General features: G+C 45.4%; 1 protein-coding gene across 2 annotated transcripts in view; it reads right to left on the bottom strand.

Annotated features, from left to right (window-relative positions):
- Window positions 1–1,015: 1,015 nt before the first annotated feature.
- LOC119965031 (F-box/WD repeat-containing protein 11) overlaps window positions 1,016–6,000 on the bottom strand; it is a 172,870-nt gene continuing 167,885 nt past the window's right edge. For both annotated transcript variants that reach the window (XM_038795240.1, XM_038795239.1), the window contains one exon: window positions 1,016–1,298. The gene's annotated coding sequence lies outside the window, so the exon portion shown is untranslated. The remainder of the gene's footprint in view (window positions 1,299–6,000) is intronic.

Genomic DNA, 6,000 nt, shown 5'->3' with positions numbered 1-6,000 from the left:
GACGGAGAGAGAGAGAGAGGCACGCAGAGAGAGGCACGCGGAGAGAGAGAGGCACGCAGAGAGAGGCACGCAGAGAGAGACACGCAGAGAGAGACACGCAGAGAGAGACACGCAGAGAGAGACACGCAGAGAGAGACACGCAGAGAGAGACACGCAGAGAGAGCACGAAGGAGGAGAGACACGCAGAGAGAGACACGCAGAGAGAGACACGCAGAGAGAGACACGCAGAGAGAGACACGCAGAGAGAGACACGCAGAGAGAGACACGCAGAGAGAGACACGCAGAGAGAGACACGCAGAGAGAGACACGCAGAGAGAGACACGCAGAGAGAGACACGCAGAGAGAGACACGCAGAGAGAGACACGCAGAGAGAGACACGCAGAGAGAGACACACAGAGAGAGACACGCAGAGAGAGACACGCAGAGAGAGACGCGCAGAGAGAGACACGCAGAGAGAGACACGCAGAGAGAGACACGCAGAGAGAGACACGCAGAGAGAGACACGCAGAGAGAGACACGCAGAGAGAGACACGCAGAGAGAGACACGCAGAGAGAGACACACAGAGAGAGACACACAGAGAGAGACACACAGAGAGAGAGACACAGAGAGAGAGACACAGAGAGAGAGACACACAGAGAGAGACACACAGAGAGAGACACACAGAGAGAGACACACAGAGAGACACACAGAGAGAGACACGCAGAGAGAGACACGCAGAGAGAGACACGCAGAGAGAGACACGCAGAGAGAGACACACAGAGAGAGACACACAGAGAGAGACACACAGAGAGAGACACACAGAGAGAGACACACAGAGAGAGACACACAGAGAGAGACACACAGAGAGAGACACACAGAGAGAGACACACAGAGAGAGACACACAGAGAGAGACACACAGAGAGAGACACACAGAGAGAGAGAGAGACACAGAGAGACAGTGAGAGACAGAGAGAGAGACAGAGAGAGAGACAGAGAGAGACACAGAGAGAGACACAGAGAGAGAGAGACGCACACACACAAACACACACAGAGAGAAAGAGACACAGAAAGGTATAGGAGAACTGCAGAGAGAGAAAGGCAGAGAGAAGATTGGGGGGGAAGGGGGTGGGTGGGAGAGAAAGGCGGAGATAGTTGGCGGGGTCGGGGAATGAAAAGGAAGGCATAATGTACTGATAGCTTGCTAGCTTCAATCTATCCACACCCACAGAAACCAGGTCACCACAACTACACATGGCTCTTTGAGCATCAGTCATCTTCAGGCTCCATATGGCCAATATCCAGTAGTAATTCCAGCTCCTGTGGAACAAACAGAAGTATCAATTGTAAGTATTAGCTTTCAATTAGTCAACCCCTCTACCCATGTTTTGCACCCTTCAATTCCAGAGTGCAATATCGAATCAGACACTCAAATGCATCACTGAGTGAGTGCTACGCTGTCACAGATGCCGTCTTTCAGATGAGACAATATGGCAAGGTCCCATTTGCCCCTTTGGGTGAACGCAAAATATCCCATGCTGCAATATTCTGAAGAGCAGGCAGATTTTCGTGGGTGTACTTATCCCCCATTCAATAACATAAAAACAAATGATCTGCTCACTTTCACATTGCTATTTGTGGGATCTTACTATGCACAAACTGGCTTCTGCTGCATTACAACAGTGACTGGACTTCAAAAAGTACTTCATTGGCTGTAAAGTACTTTAAGAGATGTCTTGAATCTGTGAAAGGCACAATATATATATATATATATGGACGGCACAGTGATTAGCACTGCTGCCTCACAACACCAGGGACCCGGGTTCAATTCCGGCCTCGGGTGACTGTCTGTGTGGCGTTTTCACTTTCTCCCCGTGTCTGCATGGGTTTCCTTCGGGTGCTCAGATCTTCTCCCACAGTCCAAAGATGTGTGCAGGATTGGACATGATAAACGTGCAGGGTTACAGGGATAGGACGGGGGAAGATGGACCCGTGGTGCAGACTCGATGGGCCAAAAGTCTTTCTTCCGCACTGTAGGGATTCTATGGATAAATGCAAGGTTTCATTTAATTTAAAATGATCACAGGTCTGTAACAAAACCAGCATGTTTAATGGACACCGTTCACAATGCGTTCCTGATGCCCAAATCAAAAATCCTGCAAGTGTGCCAGATCACGTGCAAACGAGCGCACGTCTGTGTGGTCCGAAACACAGATATAGTCACATTGTGTACATTATTTCACAAAAACCAATGACCTGCTCGTGTCCACAGATCCTTTTTAGAAAATCTGATTATGTGACGGATGGAGGTATTGGAACCACCTTCTCTCTGCATAACTCATACATTTCTCAATTCTCCCCAATCTTCAGAGTTTATCTGTACAGACTGGTTATCACCAGGCTTTAACGGCAAAAAAAAATGCCAACTGTAAACTTTACACTTGACAATAAATGAAAATTAATAAACAGAATAGTTTGGATCTGAGGTATTCAGCTGTGCTCCCAGCTGCTTCAAATGGTTAGTATTAACGCAAGAAGCTCATAAATGAGAAGTGCTTTTTTAGAAAAGAAAGATTTTTTTTCCCCAGATCTAAGACATTAAGTAAGTCATTTTCCTAAACGCAAGTTTCCTAATTGATGACTTTGATGTTGAGGCCTTTTGCCAGCTTATGAGTTCAGATCGAATGGATGAGCAGCAGTCTGGCTGAGAGCACGGAAACAAGGGCACAAGATCCTTGTATTAGAACGTCATCTCCTGTCGAGGCTTTCTTTTAAAAATTCATCCCAGAACTCACACAGTGAACAAAGAACCTTTCTGTGAGGTGGCAGATGAAATCCTGTGTAGTTTTACACCTTCACCAATTTCAAATACAGCTGCCACCAACACTGACATCCCTCATTCACCGCACTGGAGGCTGCGTACAATACAAAACCACAAAAGGTTACATCCTCCAGGTGCGTCTCTTTATAAATTCATGGTTTGAGAACTCCCTATTAGCTCAGCTGGCAAATATTTGACCTGGTAATGAACTGCAGAGTTGAAAAGACCCTGGTCCCAACTGTTTGGAGGATCCCAGCCTGGATGGCATTAGGGATTTCCCTCATACTAGATTAAAAAACCAGCACTGGTTGTGCGTTTGTGTGTGTGTGTGTGCGTTGGTAGGTAGGACGGTATTCAACTAAAGCTTCCAATCTTCAGGGACCTCCTAATGGAAACTTGTCAGATTGGGTACCCCATACAATAAAACTCACAACCAAATGCTGCCAAACTCTGTACATTCAGAATGTCAGCTCATGCCCATAAAAATGAAGCCCAAAAACAGGAAGGGTTATATTAATGGATCCCAGAAAACCCAGCCTCTCCCCAATGGTACAACACTAACAACCAATATGTTCACAGCTGCACCCTCAGCAACATCGCAGTGTTAGCGGTTTCACCTCGAACTCAAGATCATGGGCTCACAATCTAGGCTTTACTGAGGTGCTGCCGTTCGGAGATGCTGCGCCAAGACACTCTGTGACCCCTCAGATGGAGGAGAAAGACCGCAGTGCACTTTCTGAAGATGTTTCTCCATCAACAGACATCTCAAAAACAAATGATCCACTCACTGCCTTGATGCTGCCTGTGGGATCTTGCTGTGTGTAAATCTGCTGCCATGTTTCCAACAGTGACTATACTTTAAAACTATTTGCTGAAAGCACGATGGGATTTTTCAAAAGGCCTGTATTTATAAAGCACTTTTCATGACTTGAGGGCATACCAAAGTAAATGAAAGCCAATTAAATACTTTTGAAGGGTAGTCATTGTTTTAATAGACAAAACAAAGCAGCTAATTTGTGAACAGAAAGCTCGCTCAAACCCTATCACAATCAGTTGAAGGGAATATAGTTGAGGGACAAGTATCAGCCAGGATACTGGAAAAACACCCCTTTCTGGTCTTCAAATACTGCCATTGGATCTTTTACATTCACCCGAGAAGACAGATGCCGTCTTGGTTTAATGTCTCATCCAAGAGCCTGCCAACTGTGCAGCACTCCCTCAGTACTGTGCTAGAGTGTCATTTAATTTCAACGTTCATGTCGGTGAAGTCAGATTTGAACCCACCACTTTCCGGCTCAGCGGCATGAGTGATACAGTACCACTAACTCACAGCTGACATTTGAAACATAGAAACGCAAGCTCTCCCTTTACCATCTTTGGTCTATTTGAAGGTAAAAGGTGACCCATACAGTGGAGTCTTCATTGTTTGAACCATTGCTTTTGCGAATCATTCAATAGTCTGAACACTCCAACACTTGACTATTTTATTCAGTGAATGTGTATTTTCTGCTTCAGTGAACTGCCCTCGTCTCTAATGTGCCTAAAGATTCAACAGTGCTCGTTAATATGGTTTCAAGTGCAACTTTTAAGAGAAGGGATTTACAAAATCATGAAATCAGACTGAAACCATCCCCCAAGTGGAATTAGCAAGTCTGTGGTAACACCGCAGACAGACTGTACTATCTGCACACTGCTAGCAGACAAACCCAACCCTCTCCCTTCCTCACGTATGAATGCAACTGTTAAGGCCTATGTTATAATGGCCAGACTGGCACTAGATCAGCTTTGAAGATGATGTGATGGAAAATGTACTCATTTATTGCTGGCTATGAAATGCTGCACTAAAAGATCAAAGTCAAGATGCAAGGTGGGATAAGAACTACATTTTTGTAGGCCTGTGATAAAATAATGCCTTTTACTATTATTTTTATTGGCCATGCTTTATCCTTTGAACTTATTTTTGGCTGGTAATTAATTGGGCAAAAATCCATACCTAAGGGCTGTACCCAAAAGGAAAGAAAATACTGTCCTGATGTTTCAGCAGCCATAATTTTAAAATACATTGAAGTTGATCAGGGGCTATATCGGTAATCTCTAAAGCAATGGCAATGTGTGGCAGGCTTAGCACTTGGGAGAAGGCCTCAGATCAATGATGTGGCCAGTTTATCTTTCTTCATTTTATCACTTACCACAGGCCCAAAGGAGGAACCCTACATCTCTGTGCAGTGCAAGTCTTTCAATTGAAATGCAAGTAGTCCTATGTTGTGACTTCACCAGGTTGACACCTCGGCCGGGATTCTTTGAAACGGCGGCTAAGTGTTCACGCTGGCGTAAACACCGGAATGTTGCATTTCAATTGAAAGATACACTTCGAGAAAAATATCAGTTTCCTATGGCAGCTTTGGAAATGCGGTCAAATGAGGTGTGCTTCAATTTTGTGAGAGGTGAACGTTGTGGCCAGGACTTAAACTGGGACAAGACATTTAATTAAAAACCTGGGATAGCTTGTGTTTGGAGATAGACTTACCAATAATGCAGAGAAGAGGCGGCGGCTCTGCTGTTTGCTTTGAGAAAGTGTTGCATTATCTGCCCAAAAATATTGATGATGTGGAGATGCCGACGTTGGACTGGGCTGAGCACAGTAAGAAGTCTTACAACACCAGGTTAAAGTCCAACAGGTTTGTTTCAAACACTAGCTTTCGGAGCACTGCTCCTTCCTCAGGTGAATGAAGAGGTTTGTTCCAGAAACATATATATAGACAAAGTCAAAGATGCAAGACAATGCTTTGAATGCGAGCATTTGCAGGTAATTAAATCTTTACAGATTCAGAGATAGGGGTAACCCCAGGTTAAAGAGGTATGAATTGTCTCAAGCCAGGACAGTTGGTAAAATTTCACAAGCCCAGGCCAGATGGTGTGGGATGAATGTAATGCGACATGAATCCAAGGTCCCAGTTGAGGCCATACTCATGTGTGGAGGCCATACTCATACTTATAGCGGAGCTTGGCTACAAGTTTCTTCTGGACGATTTTGCGTTGTCGCGCGTCCTGAAGGCCGCCTTGGAGAACACTTACCCGAAGGTCAGATGCTGAATGCCCTTGACTGCTGAAGTGTTCCCCGACTGGAAGGGAACATTCCTGCCTGCCGATTGTCACACGATGTCTGTTCATCCGTTGTTGCAGCGTCTGCATGGTCTCACC

The sequence above is a fragment of the Scyliorhinus canicula genome, chromosome 4 (assembly GCF_902713615.1).
Source record: "Scyliorhinus canicula chromosome 4, sScyCan1.1, whole genome shotgun sequence".
NCBI classification, from domain to species: domain Eukaryota; kingdom Metazoa; phylum Chordata; class Chondrichthyes; order Carcharhiniformes; family Scyliorhinidae; genus Scyliorhinus; species Scyliorhinus canicula.
The sequence above is the reverse complement of the archived record's forward strand: the minus strand, read 5'-3'. Positions and strand labels throughout refer to the sequence as shown.